Source organism: Meles meles, chromosome 13 (genome assembly GCF_922984935.1).
Source record: "Meles meles chromosome 13, mMelMel3.1 paternal haplotype, whole genome shotgun sequence".
Classification (NCBI taxonomy): Eukaryota; Metazoa; Chordata; class Mammalia; order Carnivora; family Mustelidae; genus Meles; species Meles meles.
Genome location: NC_060078.1, coordinates 75,776,851 through 75,800,168, shown reverse-complemented (window position 1 = coordinate 75,800,168; position 23,318 = coordinate 75,776,851). Strand labels below are relative to the sequence as shown.

Here is a 23,318-nt window from a genome sequence, read left to right as displayed (position 1 = left end):
GTTTTTTTTTTTTTTTTTTAAAACATGGCTGGAGTTGGTTCTATGGGTGATTTCTTTGCTCTGTTTGCACAACGTTGGGAAGGGAGACTTTTCCCTGACCCTCTCCAAAGAAAGCCTCCCTGGGGCAAGGTGCTGTCCCCTCCTCCCCCCACGGTGGGTTCTGTTCTTCTGGGCCAGTGGTGGGGAAAGGCAACCTCAAGGCCAGTCAGTCAGAGTTCGTCACAGAAGTTGGTAGCAAGGGAAGCTGGGGGAGAGGGTGGAGGTTTTCTTAGGACTGGAAGGCCACGTTTTTTATGTATAGCGAGAAAGGTTTTCTTAGTGACATTTCCATTTTTACCCCTTTGTGTAAAGATAACATGTTGTCATTTTGCAAATTCATATACTATTGGAATAGGATAAAGAGTAAAAAATCCAGCTACTCCAAGATAATTGCTGTTAATATTGGGATGCATCATCTCTCTCTTTTTTGCTCTCCAGATTTCACAGAAATAACAGATCATAGCTTAAAAGCTGTTTTTCTGTTTTTAAAAATGTAACAGGGAGTGGATGTGTTTCCTTGTCAATACATATTGATATACATGACCTTTTCTCGTTTTTTATAGGTTTTATTTATTTATTTGAGATAAAAGAGAGAGATCACAAGTTGGCGAGGTGGGGGTTGGGCAGAAGGAGAGGGAGAAGCAGAATCCCCGCTGAGCAGGGATTCCTAAGGCAAGGCTCCATCCCCAAATTCGATCCCAGGACCCCGAGATCTTGACTTGAGCCTAAGGCAGATGCTTAGCTGACTAGGCCACCCAGGCACCCTTACATGAACTTCTCTAATAGCTAATGACATTGCAGCTAATGACATGTGGGCTTGATTTTATTTATATTTTTGCATAAACTTGATTGGGCATTCAGTTTTTTTTTAAGTTTTTTTTTTTTTTTTTTTAAACTACTAGAAACAAATGCTGCAAAGGATCCCCTGTTCCCACGTCTTTGGATGTTTGTCTGATTAGCTCCTTGACAAGCTCCCAGAAAAGGATCAGGTGGTGTCAGTTATGTATCTGCACAACAAAGCCACGTTATAGACCACTCCAGTCACCCTACAGTAGCAGCTGACGGTCGTTGACTTACCTTGTGAGTCTGAGGGCTGGCAGTTTGGTAGGGTCTGTCTGAGCAGTTCCGGGCTCACTCACATGTTCTCGGGTCAGCTGCAGGTTGGGTGATTGGGATGGCCTCAGCAGGGACGGCTGAGATGGCCCAGCTTTGTTCCGTGGCCCAGATGTGTCCTCAGGGCAGAAGCAGAAGAGAAAACGCAGTAACACTGGTCTACCAACATCCTGGCCATCAAAGCAAGTCATGTGACTGAACTCACCATCAAGAGGTACAGATGAGAAGAGCTACACAGTTATTTTTTTGCTTTTAAGATTTTTTTTTTTAAAGATTTATTTATTTATTTATTTGACAGACAGAGATCACAAGTAGGCAGAGAGGGAGGCAAAGAGACGAGGGAAGCAGGCTCCCTGCTGAGCAGAGAGCCCGATGTGAAGCTTGATCATAGGACCCTGAGATCATGACCTGAGCTGAAGGCAGAGGCTTAACCCCCCGAACCACCCAGACCCCCCTACACAGTTATGTTTTAAGAAGCTTGGTTACGGGGTGGGGTGTAGGCTGGGGAGCAGCACTAAGGCGATCCCTGTCCCATTAGCCGTCAAAACACAGGCACATTTAACACGTCTAGCAGGTGGGACCAATTCATGCCGCCACCAACAAAGCGTGAGGATATCCTCTGTGTTTTCAGTTACTGGACTCCAATTCTGCTTCCACAGACACTCACTGCTCAAGGGGACCGATTCCTCTCCTCACTTCCCTACAGACATTCCGGTGTGGTCTTCTTCCAGGCTCCTGCGGATCCTCCCTATCTTGAATGTTCTTTCTCCATCTACCCTACCCATGTCCCACCACCATATATCCGAATGGTGCGCGTTCTTCAAGGTCCACCTTCGTCACCGCTGCGATTCCCATGGATCCTGGCTTCCTCGGGACTTCTCTAGAGCAGGTAGGGTGACCAACGTGTCCCAGTTTGCTCAGGATTTTACTGGTTTCTAAACCAAGTCCTGCATCTCAGGTATGCCCTCAGTGCTGGGAAGACCCAGGCAGTGGGTCACCATAAGAGAGGGGGTTGGTGAGCTTTAAAGGGTCAGATGGTGAGGATTTTAGGCTTTGTGGATCACACGGTCTCTGTCACAACTCCTCGGCTCTGTCATGGCCGTTTCAAAGCAGCCATAGTGGATACGTAACAAATGGGTGTGGCTTTGTTCCAATAAAACTTTATTTACAAAAACAGGCAGGAGGCTGCTTTGTCCATGTATTATGGGTTTTTGACGCTGGCTTTAGAGCTTACCATTTGGAGTGCACAATTTCACCTTCTGTCCTGTTTTCCTCTTAGGTTGTTTCACGTGGGTTAGTTGGTTGGAATGTAAGGGCAGTTCATGATTTGACATCATGCTTAGTCACGTGACAGCTTTGTGACCTTGGGGGAAAGTTACTTAAATTCCTTGTGTCCTCATCTGTCAGATGGAGAGAATAATGGTACTGATCCCACGGGTATTTCTGAAGATTAAATTAGATAATCTTTGTCTGACACCTGGCCGGTAAGGAGTGTTCTGGCCATGCTCGCTGCTGTCACCGTCACAGCCACCGCTGTTGTCTGCAGCATCACCGTCCCATGGGTCTTTCCAGTAGCTAGCCTGGTTCTGGTTACAGAAGCGTCCCAATAAGTAGAGTTCTAGAGATGTTCAAGTGGGAAGGATCCTTAAAAATGTCTAATTCAACACTCATTTTAGAGGTGAGCGTCATGGAGTTACCGCTGTACGAAGGAGGGTTGGATGCTGTCAGTCGCCTCCGACCGTGCCCTTCCTCAGGTGTCGCCCCTCCACATTTAGTGGTTGGTTACCTGTCAGGCTCTGTGTGCCTGGAGACGAAATCTCAGCTTCCACGTCATGAGCCGTCTGCCTTGGAGAAGGCCAGATTTGTCTCATTGTCCATCTTCTGGTCTTATTCTGAGGATGGTATCCAACTACCTGGGCTGTGTAGATGAGGCTCAGATAAGGAACTGGCCTGAAATGGTGGCTGGAAGGTTCAAAACAGGTGAAATCAAGTACAAGGAATACACTGAAGACAGTGGTCAGAACTAAGTCGGGGGTTCACAGGTGTCCTGGGTTGGCCTCCAGTTGGGGCCTGGCGTGTGCTGTGTGGGCAGACCCTTGGCTCCAGCAAGCCATGCAGGGTCCTGGACTACAGTCTTAGGGTGCGATGGGAGGAAGAGATGACGCCATGGGAGATGCTGGTCCAGGGACCTCTCTGGTCCAGACCCCAGTTCTTCCTCAAGCTTATCTCATCTCGTCAGGACACTTCTGCCATCTTGGTGCTGGCTCAGCTTTGATCTGGGAAAGGCCAGGCTGGGTCCCCTGCTGCCAACTTTTGCAGCAAGAGTGAGACTTCATGATCCTGCTGGCTCAGGCGCATTTCATTTCCCGGTAATTAAACAAGTGGAGATCAAAGCAGACAAATCTCCCCCCATCTCTCAGCACAGGAGATGAAAGGTAAATATTTCCGGCAACAGTATTTCTCCTTCATTAAAAGTGAGATGTGAACTGTCTTCTCCTTACTTTGAAGAATACTGATAAGTTCAAGGTCATTCCAGAAAAGAGATCTGGTCTCGCTACCTCTATTATTCCACATCAATTTTTATCTTACATATATTGGGCTAGCTTAAGGGATTTCAGAGCCTAAATCATAACAAATTAGTCAGAAGACAAAGGAAAGTAAAAGATACCAAAACGTAATGGGTCAGTGCTGGAGAAGCCTACACGTATGGCCGTGCTGAACAGGAATTTCTCTTTGTTGGGCGGGTCTAAACTAGGTCCTGGAGTCCTACGTACAGGATCTCAGGCGGATGTCCAGGGCCCTCTCAGCGGGGTTTCTGAAGAGGTCATTTGGGACCTGCTATTTTCTTTGTAAGGAATGGCTCCCCAGAGAACCCATCCCTAAGGCCATGAATCCGAGGGTGCTCTCATCAGATTCTCTTATTGCAAAGAACAGACCTTGCTCAGATGCGCTCAGGGATGGGCAGGTGGTTACTGGGAAGATACCACAGGGATTCATGGGAATCTGAGAACAGGAATTTGAGTGCAGCTCAGGGAGACTGCAGAGCCACTGGAAGGAAAGAGGCCAAGCTTTCTGCTGCCTACTCTTTCCGCTCTCCTCTGACAGTCCTCCTTGGCTTTTATATCATTGCTGCTTCCCCCTGACTTCTGCCCTTTCACCTGCTCCAGTGGCTGCTCTGAATGTCAGTCTCCCTCGTGTCCTCTCCGCTCGTTGTGTGTGGCTTCACTCTTTCGTGCCTCGTTCTCTGGTTCCAGATTCCAGAGGGATCTGACTGATGTAAGCTGTTGTCTCCAGCCAGGCTGTTGAAGTCTCAGGTTTCTGGGCAGGCTGTGGGGGTTGCAGCCCACCCCCCCCCCCAACCCTATCAATCCAGTGAGCTGTAAGAGTGGTGTCCCTCTCTAGATCAGGTGGTAAAACAGTGTCCCTTTAGCAACAGATGCGGGTAGCAAAAGGCACCCCCATCCCGCCAGAGAGACTCTGGTTGTATTAGGCTGTAATGAACTTTGTGAGTGATGTTGGAACAGAGGATGGTTGGATAATTACTTGGGTTGGGCTCTTGGCTGGCTTTTTATCAGCTGGGCTTTTTAAAAAATTCTTTTTGAGATGTAATTCACATATGATAATATACACTGTTTAAACTGCACAATTCAGCTGTTCTTATTGTATTCATGAGGCTTTGCATCCATCACCTAATTCTAATTTTGCTTTTGTTTCCCTTGCCTTTGGAGACATGTCTAGAAAAATGGTACTATGGCTGATGTCAGAGAAATTACTGCCTGTGCTCTCTTCTAGGATTTTTATGGTTTCAGGTCTCACATTGTGGTCTTTAATCTATTTTTGAGTTTATTTTTATGGATGGTGCCAGAAAGTGGTCCAGTTTCATTCTTTTGTGTGTAGCTGTCCAGTCTTCCTAACACTGTTTATTAAAGAGACTGTCTTTTTCCCACTGCATCTTCTTATCTTCTTTGTTGCACATAAATTAAATTGTGGGTTTATTTCTGGGCTGTCTGTTCTGTTCTGTTGATCTGCGTGTCTATTTTTGTGCCAGTACCATACTGTTTTGATTACCACAGCTTTGTAGTATATCTTGAAATCTGGGATTGTGATACCTCCAGTATCATTCTTCTTTTTCAAGATTGCTTTGGCTATTTGGGATCTTTGTGGCCCCATACAAATTTTAGGATTATTTGTTCTAGTTCTGTGAAAAGTGGTGTTCTTGTTTCGGTAGGGATTGCATCAAATCTGTAGATTACATTGAGTAGTATGGACATTTAAACAACATTTGTTCTCCCAATCCTTGAGCATGAAATGTCTTCCCATTTGCTTGTGTCATCTTCAGATACTTTCATCACCAATGTTTTATAGTTTTTCAGAGTACAGGTCTTTCACTTCCTTGGTTAAATTTATTCCTTGGTATTATTTTATTATTTTTGGTGCAGTTTTAAGTGTTATTGTTTTCTTAACTTGTCTTTTTGCTACTTCATAATTAGTGTATAAAATGCTGTGGATTTCTGCATATTGATTTTGTATCCTGTGACCTTACTGAATTCATTTATCAGATTTAGTAGTTTTTGATAGAATCTTTAGGGTTTTTTATATAGAGTATCATGTCAACCTCAAATAATGAGAATTTTACTTCTTCCTTACCAATTTAGATGCTGCTTATTTCTTTTTCTTGTCTGATTGCTATGGCTGGGACTTCCACTACTATAAAATTGAATAAAAGTTGTGAGAGCAGACATTCTGGTCTTATTTCTGATCTTAGGGGAAAGCTCGCAGTGTTTCACTACTGAGTATGATGTTAGCTTAGCATTTTTCATATGTGACCTTTATTTTGTTGAGGTGTGTTTTCTCTAAAGCTACTTTGTTTAGGGCTTTTGTCATGCATGGATGTTGTACTTTGTCAGATGCTTTTTCTGAATCTATGGAAATGATCGTATGGTTTTTATTCTTTCTCTGGTTGGTGTGATGTATCATATCGACTGCCTTGCAAATATTGAAATATTGAATCACCCTTGCATGACAGAAATAAATCCCAGGTTATTGTGGTGAATAACTTTTTTAATGTATTATTGGATTCAATGTGCCTACATTTTGTTGAATATTTTTGTGTCGATGTTCATCAAATATTGGCCACAGATATTGTAGTTCTCCCTTTTTTTTTGTAGTGTCTTTATCTGGTTTTGGTGTTTGGGTAATGCTGGCCTCATAGAATACATTTGGAATCTTTCCTTCCTTTTCTATTTTTTGGAATAATTTGAGAAGAACAGGTATTAATTCTTCCTTAAATGTTTGGTAGAATTCACCTGTGAAGCCATCTGTTCCTGAACTTTTGTTTGTTGGGAGTTTTTGTTTTTGTTTTTGTTTTTTACAGAAACTGTATTTTTAGTAAGTAAGTACTATGCTGCCTTCCAAAGTTTAAGCATGACTGGTTTGGGAGAAATTTGCTAAGGAAAAGGAAAGGCTGTGTATTTAAACCCAACTGTTTAAACCTTGATTAGAAGAAGCCACTGTGATCTTTCTTTTGTAGGAAGATATCAGGAAATTTGAATATCTAGAAAAAATCCTTCAGGTTTGTGTAAGAAATTGTTACGTTTTTCTAAGCACAAGTCACCTGACTTTCCGAAGATCTTAGCAGCCTATGCATATAGAAGAGTCATGTTACAAGTTACAATTCCAGTTAAACTTATTCTACGCCAGCTGCACACACAGGATCTCTAGTCCGCAAGCCCAAGAAATTTAGAAGTTCCCATGAACTAACTTAAACATGCCGAGGTTCAAGTCCTTTTCCACCAGGTGGCGCCATGGGCTTCCCAAGGTTCTGCTAGGCATCTGCCATCTTTGACCAGGCCTCTCCTGGATACCCCACTGCCACGCCAGCACCATCACCCCCACTGAAGCCCAGGCCCTGAGGTCTTCCAGTGACCCACATAGTCAGAGTTCAACTAGAGTCACTGTAAATATTTCAGGATGCATCTGAGATAAGGATGCCTCAGATAAAGACTCTATTTGTAAAGTACATTTCTATAATAGAATGACCACCTCTAAAATAAATTAATAACGATTCTTAAAATATCATCAAATATTAAGTCAGCATTCAGATTTCCAGTTGCCTAATAGAGGTCATAGACTTTACCTTCCTCAGTGAGTCTTGACTTGAACCGAGGGACTGCTTGGGTTTGATGTGAAGGCTGAGGCATGAGTATTTAAGGATGCTGAGGGCCTTATCGCCATGGCGTAATGAAAAGAACACAGGATTCAGCACTAGCTGACTTTATTTCCAGCCCTCGCTCTGCCTCGATAACCTCCCTGAACCTCAATTTTCTCCACTGTAAAATGGGATTCTATGTGGCAGATGGGGTGGGGACAAGCCCTCCTTGCAGGGTGATTGCAGATTCAATGGGATTCTATATAGGAATGGGGCCGTGATTTGGATCTGTTGACCAGTTGTTTCCCAGGGTGCAGAAGACGAGGCTGAGAAAGGGTTTGGGTCCCAAACATCATTTGTTGCTGGTGGCAAATCAGGACCAGAGCATCTGGCCTGCGGAGGCTGTCAGGGAATTTATTTTCCCTCTAACTGCATGGGTAACCCAGCAGCTTGCGTGGTCTCCTTGCACAGTGGGTGTCCTGAGATAATTGCTCAAGTACTTTGTTAAGAGAGAAAAACTCTCCACATGTCCATTAACTCCCTGCGTGGGGCAGTTACAGCTCACCGCTCCAGGCACCATTTACAGATTCAATTTCTCCATCGCGATGGACTGAAATACCTGAGACTCGCTTCTGCTTCCCTCCATAACAACACGCATTCACATACAGCAGATTCACCAGCTCGCTCTTCCGCCGTCCCTTCTCCTAATCATCTCCTTCTCCCGATCTCTCTCCCCGTCCTCTTCAGCGGATAGAGGCATGAATGCAGTTTCACTTTGAACTTCAAATGTCCCAAGAAGTGCTTTCATCCACAGTGGGGACTGATGAGTTAGGTGCTTAGGAGATAAACTGAGCGCGCGGGAGCGGTTATAATTCCCGGCCCAATGCCAACATCACAAAGAATAGCACAGTAGCGCATGAATCTACCACTTGCCTATGTTTACTTAATCACATTGGAATTCTCTTTGAACTTGACCCCAGGGGATAAAGATTACAGAACTGGCTGGTAGCTCAAATAATCCACTGGAAAAGTTCAGCATCACACAAGAGCTTCAGGATAAAATGTCGAGGGGCTGCTTAGGAAGAGCTCCCAAGCAATGCAACTTCTGACCTCAGGCTTCCCCAGAGCCGTGTACGCCTCTCCACTCCAGGCTATGGGTTGCAAACTGGCTGGGAGGATATGATTTTCTCTGAAAATATATGTGCCCAACCTTGGATTTCCAAGTAATGTGTTGCTTAAGTGTTTGGTCTCTCCAAAGTGCGGCGGTCAGGGGGGCTGTGGGCAAGGCTTGGTGAGGCTGGGTGATATAGTGGGTAGTGCCGACTCCGCGCTCAGGCACAAGTGGCGAGTGGAGATCTGAAAAGGAGCTCAGGCTGGGCAGCTGCAGGGACAAGCAAGAGGGAACATGTATGAGCGGTTTGGGGGTGCAGTGGGAGGGGCAGTTAAGTGACAAGTCCCAGAGCAAAACTGCCCACAGGGTCCAGACACTCCTCTTATTGCTATGGAGAGTTGCTGGCCGGTTGTGGATGGATTTGGTATTGGGGTTGGCAAACTATGGCCCACGGGCCAAATCTGACCTGATGCCTGTTTTTGTATGGCCTCTGAGCTAAGAAATTTTTTTTTTTTTAATGATTGGAAAAAAAAATAAAAAGAAGAAAAATATTCTGTGACTTAAAACATAGGAAATTCACATTTCAGTATCCATAAAGTTTTATTGGTACACAGCCATACTCACTCACTTACATAATGTGGAAGGCTGCCTTTGTGTCATCACAGCCGAGTTAAGGAACTGCAACAGAGGCTGTGTGGACCGCTGTGCCTAAAATATTTACTGTTTGGCACTTTACAGAAAAATTCTGCCGACCTGTGCATTAATGTCCGATGGAAGTACAGATCTGAGACAGTTTGGGTTCTGGGGGGGTGGCATTAAAGCCAAACGCAATGAGCCATGGACCAGCTGGTCTCAAGGGGACCCGTTTCCTCCCATCCAAGTACTAACCAGGCCCGACCCTGCTTAGCTTCCGAGATCAGACGAGATCGGGCGCGTTCAGGGTGGTATGGCCGTAGACGGGGACCCGTTTCCTAACCTGTGAAATGGCATATTAACAGTACCTGTCTCACAGGTGGCTGCCTCCCAAGAACCCGCTCCGGGAAGTCCCATGTGTATTTCAAGGTATTTTCGTGGTTGGGAGAAACCAGAGAAATTGGCTGGAGAATGTTCTCAGGCTTGGGTCATCATCTGAACCGCTTGCTGAGCTTTCCAAAGCAGAGAGTCCTGGGCCACCGTTCCTCGGAGAAACTGATTTGTTAGGTCTGGGATGGGGCTGAGAGTTTATTGTCACCAAGCCGCCCAGGGGTGAGGAAGCTGTGACCTGGCCCACGAACTCTGAGCCACAGAGGAAGAGACACAGGGGTTTGATCAGTCCTGGATCCAACTTCAATGGCTCCTATGCCTGCATTCCTTCTTACTGAGAGCTCAGGACCCCCCGTTTCTTCTCTTGTCCCCACACGGAGCTCAGGTTGTCCTGTGGTGTTGTGGCTTGTGGACACCATTCTCTGCTGCTTTCTGAGGCCAGGCTCCGAGGTGCACGTAAGTCTCTGCACCAAAGCCCTGGGATAAGGCTGCACCTGGTTCCGCAGGGCTGGAGGTGGGAGGTATGTCTTTGACTTGTACTTGGTTCCTGCCTGGCTGGGAGCCCTCAGGCAAACCGTTCTACAGTGACTCTCTGCCACCCCAAGCCTTAATTTCTTCATCTGTGATACATGGCGGGTCCTCTTCATCTCATGAGGCTGCTCTGGGGCGCAGAGAGATGATAGTGACAAAAGCCCTCTGCAAATGGAGAATGTTGGATGGGGCTCTCAGATGCTCGATAAATGTGTTCCATTTGGCCCAGAACCTGGGGCATGATGCCCCTTAGCTCATACTCTGGACATTGGGATTTACACTTTCCAAGCTACCTGTACCTGCCGTTGGACCTCCACTGCCCACAAAAGAGATACTGGGCCTGGGTTGACCAGCACCGAAAGGCCTGCATCTTGGGAAATCCCTTCAGTCTTGGTCACTCTGGTGGGGCCTGACCTAGGAACTGAGCCTTGTGCAATCAGCTGATTGCAGGGAGGACTTGCATCTGTGGTGGAACAGGGGAGCGGGCCTTTGGCACCCTGTTGAGGCCCCTTTCCTCCTGGCCAGAACCCCAATCCCACTCCTAAGACCTCTCTTCTGGTCTGAGCTGAAACACAACCTAATCTAAGACTGTATTTAGAGTTTATCCGCTTTTCTCCATCTCCTTCTCCCTCCCAAGTCTGGGCCACCATCATCTTCACCTGGGAGCAGCTTTTGAACTTATTCACCTGTTTGCACTCTGGCTCTCATCAACTGTGCCCTTCACACAAGTCTACACTTATTGTGTATTAACAATAAGTCTTAATTAATTAATTAAAGTGTACTTAATTAATTATAAGTCTACAGTTGTAGTTTATTACTGACACACCTATTGCATCAAAATGCTGTCTAATCATGTAGTCTATGCTTAGGTTTTCCAAGGTCACCCCAGTTCTCTTAGGACACAGAACAAAGTACTTACCTGGCCTGCAGGGCCAGCCCTGGTCCAGCCTCCCTTCCAGGCTTAGCTGTCGCCCCTCCCCCTTGCTCACCCTGCTTGCTCACCTCCCTCGTGGTTTGGGGTCTGACGGATTCTTGTAATGCTGTTCCTCCTGCTTAGCCTGGCTGATGTCACTTTTTTTTTTTTTTTAAGATTTTATTTATTTGACAGAGATCACAAGTAGGCAAAGAGGCAGACAGAGAGCAAGAGGAGGAAGCAGGCTCCCTGCTGAGCAGAGAGACTGATGTGGGCCTCAATCCCAGGACCCTGGGATCATGACCTGAGCTGAAGGCTGAGGCTTAACCCACTGAGCCACCCAGGCACCCTGATGTCACATCTTTTCAGGCCCCAGCTCCAGCATCATTTCCTCTAGGAAGCTTTCTTTAGCCTTCCAGATGGGACTGGATTTACCTGTACTTCTTCAGAGCACCTAACACAAATGTCATTGTGGTCAGTATTTGTGTGTAATCACTTGTCGTCTGTCTTCCCTGCAAGGCTTTACACCTCCCGAGGGCAGGGACCACATTTCTCTTGTTCCTGCTGCATTCCCAGCAGCTAGCACAGTGCTCAGTAAACCTTCTTTGGATGAATGGGTGGCTGAATGGATGACTAGATGGACAGATGGATGAAAGCTGAGGGCGGTGGATGGTGGATGGATTATGGTCGGATGGTAGCTGGAAACATCCATGTAATGAACGGATGGTTGGAAGAATAAGTGACTAGATGGCTGGACGGATAGAAAGATGGATGAGATGGACGGTTGCATGGATGTACAGGTGGACAGGGGCTCCTGAGACCCTGTTCTCCCCGTCCTTGGGTTGCCCTAGTAGAGAAGATTATTTCCGGTCCCAGTCTCATTCCATCCATTGGTTTTTCCTCCTTCACAGTAATAGCTACCAACATTGCTGGAAGAGGGGACATACCTTTCCCCATCTCTTTGGGAAGGTGGTTGTCTGCAAGGTGGCAGCCGAGTGGTTCCAGCAGGCCCTGGTGAAGATGGGGTCTGATGCCCTGACCTCATTTCTACCAAATTCTACTACCTGTCAGGATTACTTGCGTGTCACCTGGGAAACTAACCCTCAGCAACAGCTTCCTCTTGGCTGGGCCATCTTGAGTCAGATTCTGCATTGTGAATGGCAGTAGTCAGCTGCTGGTCCCTTGGCTGTAAGCACCTGAGGCCCCACTTATCTCCTATAGTGGGGGTGAGCAAAGTTCTTTGGTATAGGACCAAATAGTGAATACTTTAGGCTTCCCAGACTTTAAGTCTCTGTTGCAACTCAACTCTGTTTTTGGAGCATCAAGGCCTGCCATAGAGAGTATGTCAGTAATATGGCTGTGTTCCAGTAAAACTTTACAGAAGAGGTAGATTTAGCCCTTATAGTTTGCCAATTCCTGTTTTAGAGCAAGAACTCTGACTGGGAACTTGTTATCAATGCAAGTTCTTGGGCCTTGCCCTAGACCTAGTAATTCAGCAACAAATATTTTCTGTTCACAACCTCACTTCCTTCTGAAGCACCAGTCACACACATATTAGGTTGCTGAGAGTTGTCTCAGAGCTCAATGATGTGCCTTTAATTAAAAAAAAAAAAAAGAATCTTTCCCTCTGTGCTTCATTTTGGGTAATTTCTGCTGCTGTCTTTAAGTTTACTAATCTTTTCTTTTGCACTATGTAATCTTCTCCTAATCCTATCCAGTGTTGTTTTTATTTGAGATATTGTAGTGTTCATTATGAGAAGGTTGATTATGGTCTTTTAAAATATCTTTCATTAAAAAAAAAACCTTTCATGTTTCTTTTTCTTTTTTTGTGTGAGGGAGAGAGTGAGAGAGAGAAAGAGAGAGTGCTCGTGGGGTGGGGGTTGGGGGGCCAGTAGAAGGAGACAGAGAATCTTATGCAGTCTCCCCTGAGCATGGAGCCTGACAGGGGCTCGATCTCATGACCCTGAGATCATGACGTAAGCCAAAATCAAGAGTTAGACATTCAACTGACTGAGCCACCCAGGTGCCCCAAAACTTTCATGTAACTTTTTGACATATGGAATACAATTTTAATAATTGTTTTAGGGGCACCTGGGTGGCTCAGTGGGTTAAAGCCTCTGCCTTTGGCTCAGGTCATGATCCCAGGGTCCTGGTATCGAGCCCCCCATCAGGCTCTCTGCTCCTCAGGGAAACTTCCTCTCTCTCTGCCTGCCTCTCTGCCTGCTTGTGATCTCTGTCTGTCAAACAAATAAATAAAATCTTTAAAAAAATAATGAAAGAATTGTTTTAATGTCCTTTTGTGCTAATTCTAACATCTGTGTCAGTTCTGGGTTGATTTCAATTGATTGAATTTTTTCCTCACTATTGCTCTGCTTTTCTGTTTCATTGCATGTCTAGTCATTTTTGGTTAGAGGTCATGTATTGTGATTTTACCGTGTTGGGCACTGGATTTTTGAATTCTTGAGCTTTTTTCTGAGATGCAGTTAAATTACAGTTTGACTCTTCTGTGTCTTGCCTTTAAGATTGGCAGGCACGACAAGAGCAGTGCTCACTGGGGCTAACTATTCCCACTACTAAGGCAAGAACTTTCTGAATACTCAAAACCCGTGAAGTTTTCCAGTCTGGCTGGTAGGAATAGGTATTATTCCTGGCCCTACTTTTGGGAGGTTCTTTCCATGACCTATGATAGTTTCCTTGTATGTATGTGCTGATCAGTCTCTGCTAAGTGCTCAAGGGGGACCCTCTGCAGGTCTCCCGAGCTCTCTCCTCTCTAGCACTCCATCCTTCAAACTGTAGTGGCCTGAGCCTTCCTAAACACTTACCTTTGTTTCTTCAATTCAGGAGTCCATGGAGCTTCTCTTGGGGTTTCCCTTCCCTGCACCTTGTCTGGAAATTTTCTCAAGGCAGCAAACAAGGCAGTGGTGGGTCTCATTGTATTTATTCCCTGTGTCTCAGGATCATTGTCTGTCATGCCTTGAAGTCCAGTGGTGTTCAAAATCATTACTCCATCTTGGTTGAATGTGCTCTGTAAGCAAATGTGTTGATCTCAGATATAAGCAGTAACTCTGACTTTATAAATTACAGTCCATTCACTCCTCAAAAACTGCAATGAAGAATTTATTTTTGGGGCACCTGAATGGGTCAGGGGGTTGAGCAGTCTGACTTTGATTTCAGCTCAGGTCACGATCTCCAGGTCATGAAATTGAGCCCTGCTTTGGCCTTTGCACTAGGCATGGAGCCTGCTTAAGGTTCTCTCTCTCTCTCTTACCCTCTGCCCCTCCCATCCCCCTGCTTGCACACTCTTTCAAATACATAAATAAATCTAAAAAAAAAAAAAGAATTTATTTTCATTTTATAGCTCAGGAAACCAAGGCTCAGGCATGTGAAATAACTACTCATTTGACAGGCTCTCAGAAGTTCATTATTTGATGCTATTTCCGTATGCATCTGGGCTGTCTCTTCACACCACAGCACACACTGGGAGCGCAGTAGACCGGGTCAGAGCCTCCTTACTACTCAGAGTTGGGGGGTGGGGGCCAGAATCCTCGGCATCACCAGGAGCTTGTTAGATGTGCGGGGGGAGCTTGACCCCATCCCACCTGCTGCATCAGAACCTAGGGGTTGTTAGCAAGATCTCAGGTGACTTTCTGTAATTCATTACAGTTTGAGACACATTAAGTTAGAAAATAGTTCCGGGTCCTTGATGCCCTGGCCCAGTCCTGGTTCCCTGGTTGCACAGACTGAGTGAACTTCCAGGTGGCACGGCCAGACGCCGGCGTGACACTGTAGGTCCCCGCCTCTCTTCCAGTGGCGGTTCTCACACTGGTAGCAGTCCACCCTGGACACGGCTCCTGGAGAAGCTGCTTTGTAAGCAGAAAGACACAGAGGTTCCTGGGCAAAGACAGAGCTTTCTTGGTAAGACAAGTCATTTTAGGCCCTAGCCATCTCGTGAAAACGTGTAGGAACAGACAGCCCCTAGCAGGCCAGCAGGTGGCCTAATCATACCAAAGACAATGAACCAGTGGCAGAAGTTCCTGGGCTGATTCAAAAGTGAAGATTGACATCCTCAAGCTATCTTTGTAGGATCTAAACCCCTTGGAGCACTAGGGTATGAGACCAACTGGAGCCAAAGAATTGATGATGACTGCCCCTTGCCAGCCCTCATGACATTGACCTGGGCTCAGTCACCTGCAGATGACTTTTGCCCCAGTTCCACGCTGTATTCCCCATTGTGCAAGTCCTTCATGAAGGTACGCTCACTTACCTTCAACCATCCCCAGTGTTATTGTTCGAGGAGATGCCCTATGGGAAACATCCTTGGTGTTCTCCTTACTTATTGCAAGTAAAACTGTTCCTTTTCCTATTCTTTGGCTGGGCTGTGTCTTCTGTCTTGATACCCACCTGTCCTCTGGGAGTTCGTCTAGACCCCAGTTTTCCAGGAAGCAGTGACTCACTCTGCCTTTGTCTACCTGCCAGGTGCAGAGGCCAGTGGACTGATCTCGGAGAAGGAGCCAGGAAGGCCTCTGGAAAGGGAGGGCAGGAGAGGAGCAGAGGGTCATGGAGAGGGGCTGCAGGTCCCGCTGCCTTCCCTGGGGCGGGGAAGGGTGGCCGGGGCGGGGGTGGCCAGTGCAGCATTGCCTGCCCCACTCCCCAGCCCCCTGGCTGACCACAGCCAGAGCAGACTGTCACACAGCTGCCCAGGCTTCTGGATTCCTTCTCAGGACAGGGCCTTTTGAGCAGATGGTCCTACAAGGACTGAAACCTCAGGGGAGGAGAAGGCCGGGCTGTTAAGGAGCCATTTATTTCTTGTTTATTTCCTCTGAAGCCAATACCAGGCAATTCGCATAGATTGCTCTCAGGAAGAATGTGGCACCCTAAGGTCCAAAGAGCTCAGAGGGGAGCACTTGGGTGGTTCACTCAGTTAAGCACCTGACTTGGTTTCAGCTCAGGAGGTGATTGCAGGGTCATGAGCTCGAGCCCCGCATCGGGCTCTGTGCTTAGCTCAGAGTGCGCGTGGGACTACCTCTCCCTCTGCCCCTACCCCTTGCGCACTCTCTCTCAAATAAATAAATCCATCTTAAAAAAAATAAAAACAGAGCTGGGAGATGCTTGACAAAGTTCTAGACCAGCCTCCTCTTCCCAGGCAAGCATGCACTTTGTATAGACAGAGAGGTCCAGACACAAGCAGAACTTCTCTCCTAGCCAGGAGACTGTGCAGCTCCTCTCCAGGCATGGGGGTCCCAAACTCCCCTTTCTGCCCCGTGGTCACGAGCCATACTGCAGCCAGGGGCCCAAGGAAAGTGAACAGCGCTCTGTGAAGTCACGTGACCAGGCTTTGGATCTGGAATGCAAGGTCTTAGCTGTGAGGCGTCTGGCAAGCTTTGGAGCTTTGAGTCTCCTGTTCTTGATCTAGACCATGGGGTGATCATGATACCCACCTGAAAATGTTTCAGTACAGTGAGTTACTCTAGGGACCAGGTGAAATGGTTAATTTTACCTGTCAATGGTCAAGTTGATGGGGCCATGGGGTGCCCAGATATTTGGCCCAACATTACGTCTGGGTGTGTCTCCGAGGATGTTTCCAGATGAAATTAGCATTTGATTTGGGGGAGTTCAAGTAACTAACCAATCCGGGCTACAAAACCACCTAATTAAACTATGAATACGGGTCTGGTTTATCTGGCATTTTGCTTCAGATCCCTGCTTTTGTCGTCTGGATGCACCTTGTCATTAACCCAACCCCGCATCTTATTACCGTCACTGAAGAAATGAAGAAATAACTCCACTGTGATATTTAGCAAATTATTTTTAATCTGATGAGTAAACTCACGTTAGTGCAGCTGTTCATGTCAAAGAGAAAGGAACAGAGTGAGGGGTGTTTGGGGCGCCTGCTGGGAGGGCTTCATCAAAAGGGGCTTGTTATCTCGCATTCCGTCTCTGGTCGTGCTGTTTCTGCTGGAGTATGCTGTCACTGCCTTGTCGCTGGTGGCAGTTACCACACTTGAAGAATGGGGAAATGTCCCAATTCAGTACCAAGGCCCTGACTAAGCAAGTGAGGCGGTTTTCCAGACGAAGGAGGATCCTGGCCACAATCTCCTGTTCTTCAGCCTTGTGCTAGGCGGGCTTCCTGCCCGGCCCCCTCTTCCCTGGGTGTTCTCTCTCTTCTGGAGAACTCACTCCCTAAGCGGAGAGCGTCAGCTGCCTTGTTCGTTGGCCAGGTGGGTTCGCCTGCCCATGGGAGAGCTTCCAAAATAGAGCTCTTTCTGGAATCATAGCCTTCATAATTGCTGTGGAGCAGGTGACAGGCTTCTCCCAGGCATCTGGATCGCTATGTCCTTCCCATTCAGGCTTCAGCAAAAATGTCACCTCCTCTGAGAAGCCCTCCATGATCACCTGTCTAAAGGAGTCCCCACCCCTGCCAGCAGTCTCGTCCACTGTCAGCCATGTGACTGAGCCACTTCAGACACCCGGCTCAGTCAGGCCTTGAGATGGCCGAGGCTCTAGCTGATGGCCTGGTAGCTGAGTGGAAGGACAGGAGACTCCCAGCGAGAACCACCCAGCTGAGCCTTGTCAACTCCCTGACCCGAGGGATGTGAGCTATTATTGTAAGCCAGACTGGTAGCTAATTTTACTTCAGTACAACTACCTCACTAGGAGGGGGGAGCATCCTTCCTTCTTATTTTTTTAATTTTTTAAAAATTTTAATCACCTGGTGCTCATCACAGGTTCCCTCCTTAATCCCCATTGTCTCTTTCCCTGTCCTCCCACCCACCTCCCCTCTGGTCACCGTCTGTTTGTTCCCTATAGTTAAGAGTCTGTTTCTTGGTTTTTCTTTCTTTCCTTTTCCCTTAGCTCATTTTGTTTTTTTCCTTAAACTGCACATATGAGTGAAATCCTACGGTGTTTGCCTTTCTCTGACTGACTTATTTCACTTAGAATACCGTTCTCTAGCTCCGTCCATGTCGCTGCAAATGGCAAGATTTCATTCTTTTTATGGCAGAGTAATGTTCCATTGTATATATAGGCCACACCCGTTTTATCCGTTCATCAGCCGATGGACACTTGGGCTGTCTCCATGATTTGGCTATGGTAGATAATGCTGCTATGAACATAGGGGTGCATGGATCCCTCTGAATTAGTGCTTTTGTATTCTTTGGGTAAATACCCTGTAGGGCAATGGCTGGATTGTAGGGTACTTCTATTTTTAAGTTTTGAGGAACCAAGGAGAGACAGTCTTATCCCCTTTCGAAAGGAGGAAATGAAGCCACAGGGAGGCTGTTTTATCCCTGCAGCCCAGATGCTAGGAGGCATTTCTAGCCTAATTGGGTAGAGGATGAACTGAGGTCCTCGGTGGTTAAAAAGCTTGCCTGGGAGTGGTTGCTGGTGGCTTTGGGGTTGCTAAGAGGCCCAAAGACCTCAAGGCCTGAGCCGCCAGCCTCCAGCCTCCAAGAAGTTCCACTTCTTGGGCTTCCTGTCACAGGAGGGCCGTTTTCCAGCCGCAGTCTGCGCTTCTCACCTTCCCAGGGAGCCTCATCCTCGCCGATCAGGCACCAGGGGCTGACATTTTGTGAGCTGTGCTAGGAACAGGGCTGGGCAAAAATAAACTCCAGATGGAGCAAATAGCTAAACAAACAAAAAAACTAAGATAGAATATTTGCGGAATATATAGGAGAATATTTTTGTAATCTTGGGGAGTGTCAGCCTTCCTCACCAAGTCACCAAACCCAGATGCTACCAAGGAAAAGATGGACACGCTTGACAACAACAAAAAAAAGCCCTTCGGATCGACAAAAGGCGCACTAAATGGAGGTAAATGCCATCACAGACCAGAGAAAACTTTTTCTTCGTACCTCACAAAGAGTTAATGTTCAAACTATTCAATGAGAAGAAGTTAAAGTACCCAATTTAAAAAAATGGGCAAAGGATGGAAGACAATTCAGAGAAGACCACTGTAACTGGCCATCAGCCTTTAAAAATGTGCTTGGCCATATCTCACATGGTCAGGAAAAGGCAAACTAAAACAAAGGCACTTTGTTAAAAACTCCAATGGACAATTTTTTAAAAAATTGGTGATACCATGCGGTGTCGGCGATGCAGGTCAAAAGGCATTCTCAGACCTGGCTGGTATTTGTAATTGCCTGCTCATGTCCACAAGGGGCATGAAGTTTTCCCACGAACCTTCTAGAAGTGTGCCATTCCACACGGTAGCCATTCACACCAGATTTCAAAGACTTGATAGGGAAAAAACAATGTAAAACACCCCTCACTGCTGATTTTCTAAGATGGCTTACCAGTTGAAATGCTAATTTCCTGATATATTGAATCAGATAAAGTATTATTAAAGTGAATTTTGTGTGTTTCCTTGTTCTTCCATGCAGCTCCTGGGAAAGTTGAAATTCCATATGTGACGTACGTTTTCCTCACACGCACAGCACTATTACAGAATATGGCTAAGTTAACACTTTCTGCGGGCTCTACAGAAGTATGATTTGGCTCTGCCTGGGTTTAGGTCCCCCCAGTCCTTAATTAATGGGCCACATAACTGAAGGTTTCTGTCCTCCCAGCCCAGGATGGGCAGCCAGTGAAGAGGGGCAGGGGGAGTCCACGTTGGTGTCTGTATCCGTCCAGCTAGATGTCGGGCACACACGTCCCTGCCTCTCCTAGTCTTTGTTTCCCTTTTGGACGTGACATGGAGGAGTGAGGCCACCTTCAGGGCCTCAGTTGCCCTGAGAGAGGAAGACTGGATGGCTTCCGCCTTCTATTACCACGGTGGGTGCAGGAGACTCCTGACAGCAGCCATTGCGGGCCTCTCTACGAGGCAGGTGGACAGACTTCTGGACTTAGAAGGAGGCTTCCTCCCTACGCAGTAGCCCCAGAGAGAGGGCTGCCAAGCAGAGCGAGGTGTGGATGAGGTTCTGGAAGCAAGGGCCATGGCAGCCCAACATACACTCAAGCTGCGTTGGCCCCATTGACCTGAACACATGGGCAAAATGGGCTTGAACCTCAGAGGAGCTGGAATATTCTGAACTAGTGAGAGGAGAGCAGAGGGAGTGTGCTTAGTGTGTGTGTGTGTGTGTGTGTGTGTGTGTGTGTGTGTGTGGTGTGAGGGGAGTCTCTATGACTAGAGTCCTCCCCTGTCTCCTGTTCCACAGGTGGTTCCCCCTCACAAATATTGTTTCTTCTTCCAGCCTGACAAACTGAGGGAATCAAACTCTTGGGGTCCCCATTGCAAAGGCCGAAATGTCCGTAGTCCTTACTGTGTGAGTTAAAGACAAAGAGACAGCCTCCCCAGACCCCCCAATAAAAACCCTAGCACAGACATACCACCGGAGGTGTTCTGTTTTTGTTTTTTTTTCTCTCACACAGAAGTCCAAAGGCAGGCATTCCAGGGCCGGTGTGCTGTCCCACAGTAATCAGAGACCGAGGCTCCTTCTGCCTTCTTGCTCCACGATTGCTAGTAGCTTTCATCCCTAAATTTGCCTCTGCTTCAAGAGGATTGTTGGAGCTCCAGCCATCACACCTGTATTCCAGGCAAGGAAGAGAGAAGAGTAAAACGTGCATCCCAGCTTTCTGTTCTCCGAGATATCGTACCCAGTAACCTCTGCTCACATTTCATTAACCAGGATTTCATTACTTGGGGGCAGGGGAGTCTGGGAAATGTGGTTTTTTGAGCTAGGTGCATGGCCATGTGGACTTAAACAAGACTTCTGTTTCTAAGGAAGAACAGGAGAATGAAGTTTGGTGGGCACCTAGCAATTTCTGCCTCACTTAGCACGGCATTCAGGGCCTTGGATGAACTTTCACACCAGTGAGCTCATTCTGTTCCTTCTTCCTGCCGGCAGGCATGTCTTGCAGATGGGTCTCAGGGGAAGCCCATCATTTGGCCGTTAGGTTTGGCTGCCCTGACTGATACGCACCTCCTGAACAAGCCCGAGCTTTCTGCCTTCCCGCGCAGCACTTCTGCTGCTTCCAAGGCAGCATCTGGAAACCCACGTAAAGGGCAGAGCCGCTAATGGCTCGCACTCTGGTCCCCAGCGAGCAGTGCAGTCTCCATCCCACTGCCCTGGAACTGCCCACCGAGAAGACCCTGAGTTTGCACGCGCTCACACGCGCATACACACACCCCTCAAAGAAAGAAACCTCTTCTAGTGTTAGTACCTTCTCACCTGGAGCAGGATACACGGGTAAGCCGTCTCCCATAACATGGGCCCATCTCCGTAGGACCTGAGCCCAGGGGAGGGGTGCAGGTGGCCTGTTATCCAATCCCTGCAGGCCCCCTACAGGCCCCTGCGTCACCCTTCCAGTTGCACAACCTCACAAATCCAATATCACGTCTAATTCTTTTTTGTTTGTTTGTTTGTTTTTTAAAGATTTTATTTATTTATTTGACAGAGAGAGATCACAAGTAGACAGAGAGGTAGGCAGAGAGAGAGAGGGAAGCAGACTCCCTGCTGAGCAGAGAGCCCGATGTGGGACCCGATCCCAGGACCCTGAGATCATGACCTGAGCCAAAGGCAGCGGCTTAACCCACTGAGCCACCCAGGCGTCCCTCTTTTTTGTTTTTTTAAGATTTTATTTATTTATTTATTTGACAGAGAGAGAGAGAGAGAGATCACAAGTAGGCAGAGAGGCAGGAAGATAGAGAGGGGGAAGCAGGCTCCCCGCTGAGCAGAGAGCCCGATGTGGGGCTCGATCCTAGGACCCTGTGATCATGACCTGAGCCGAAGGCAGAGGCTTAACCCACTGAGCCACCCAGGCACCCCTCACGTCTAATTCTTAAAGCTGTTTTCATGACAGCGGTTTTCCATTTAATCCCCAGAGCCAACAATAAGTAATCAGTTTTCCTTAACAAATAACCTCCTTTAACTACATTAGTTCATAATTAATTTGCTAGCATGTAACCAAGATAATGAACACTGCAGATTAGGGACAGGAATACTGATTAAAATCTGAGCTGTTTCCCTAATTTTCCTTGCAATTTAATTCATTGATGGTGGTTGGTGATTGGTGGGTTTGGTTGAAAAAATTCAAGTGGAGGCCAGAGGAAGGGCTCTTGCTACAGAGTGCTCTACTCTGTTGGTGACTCACGTTTTAGGTAATTTTGCTTTCTTGTCCTAAGGTACAGAGATACGAAGTCAGGTAATCAAGTGGCAACTGAACACGGTTCATGACGACTTGATATCCTACCGAGCCCTTCCGCTCAGGAGGCAGGTAGGGCAGGGGAGAGGCACTGGGCTGCACGAGGGCCATCCTGACCTGTGAGAATTGTCTCGCCAGTGGTCCGGGGCCTGTGGTGTACAAAGCCCACACACTCCCTTCTCTTGTTTGCTCCCCACAAGTCTTCCGGCTGAGCAAGGTGGAGTGGGGCCACCATGATGAGGAAACAGCCCTGGAGAAGCCAGAGAGGCTGCACCCTGTATCTCCCTGCCTGCCTTCTGAGAGCACCCATGCGGACACCAGCCAGTGCTTGGGGGCTGGGCTCTCTCACATGCCCCGAGCATGCGATTGGCCAGGTAAGCCAGGTGCTAAGCCATGAACCTTAAGGAGCCCTTATTCTCAGACCCCTGCATTTGGTGCCCTCACTCCCTGATGGTTTCGCCAGCCCTGCACCCCAGCTTGCTTAGTCTCTGTGTCAAGCTTACTCCCTGTTCGGCCCTGTACGACTCATTTTTAAATGTATTACCTCATTTAATTCCCGCTCTCCTAGCAACACAGGTGTCATCCGTGCCTGCGTTCCTACAGATGAAGATGGTGGGGCTTAGAGAGGGAGGAACTTGTTCAAAGTCACGAGGCTGGAAAGGCACAGTTTGACTGGAATCCTGGCTGTCTGGCTGTAGGTCCTACTCTCTGCTAAGCAGGACCCCAGATGTCCCACGGAGAGAAACAGGCAGATCTGGACATCCTCTCCCCATGGGCTGCTTGCTCAGCCTGTAATGACTGGGGGTTCCCTGGAGCGGGGCCGGAGAAGGGACAGCAAGCCAGGTGCAACACAGCTTGGGAACGTGGCTCTGGGGGTGGGGTGTGTGTGTGTGCCCATGTGGTGGTGGGGGGTGGTGCAAGGCCAAAGGAAGCGGCAAAGAATCGTCCTTGCCCTCGGTCTGCTCAGGTTGGTGGACCCTGCTGGTAGAGACAGGCCTGCTTTCACCCTGGACTCCTGCAGCCTCGCAATCTTAAATCCATAACTCCTTTGTGTTTGGCTCCTCCTCTGGGTGTCCAGAGCTGGAGCCCTTCCCTGGGGACAGAGGATGGAGTGGGCATGCTCAGTGGGGCTCACGCTGTGGCCAGCTCCACGTCTTGGAGGCTGATGGCAGGGCAGCTTTCTGGGAATTCTTCTGGGGCATCCCCACCTCCCCAGCCCAAGGAGCACTTGCTCTTTGGGGAGAGGAAAGCTGGGGGCAGGGATCCCTTGGGCCATGAACAGTACTTCGAAGGAGCCCGCC

General features: G+C 47.7%; 1 pseudogene; it reads right to left on the bottom strand.

The window, feature by feature from the left end:
• Positions 1-9,243: 9,243 nt before the first annotated feature.
• LOC123955800 lies at positions 9,244-9,369 on the bottom strand (annotated as a pseudogene).
• Between the last annotated feature and the right edge of the window lie 13,949 nt (positions 9,370-23,318).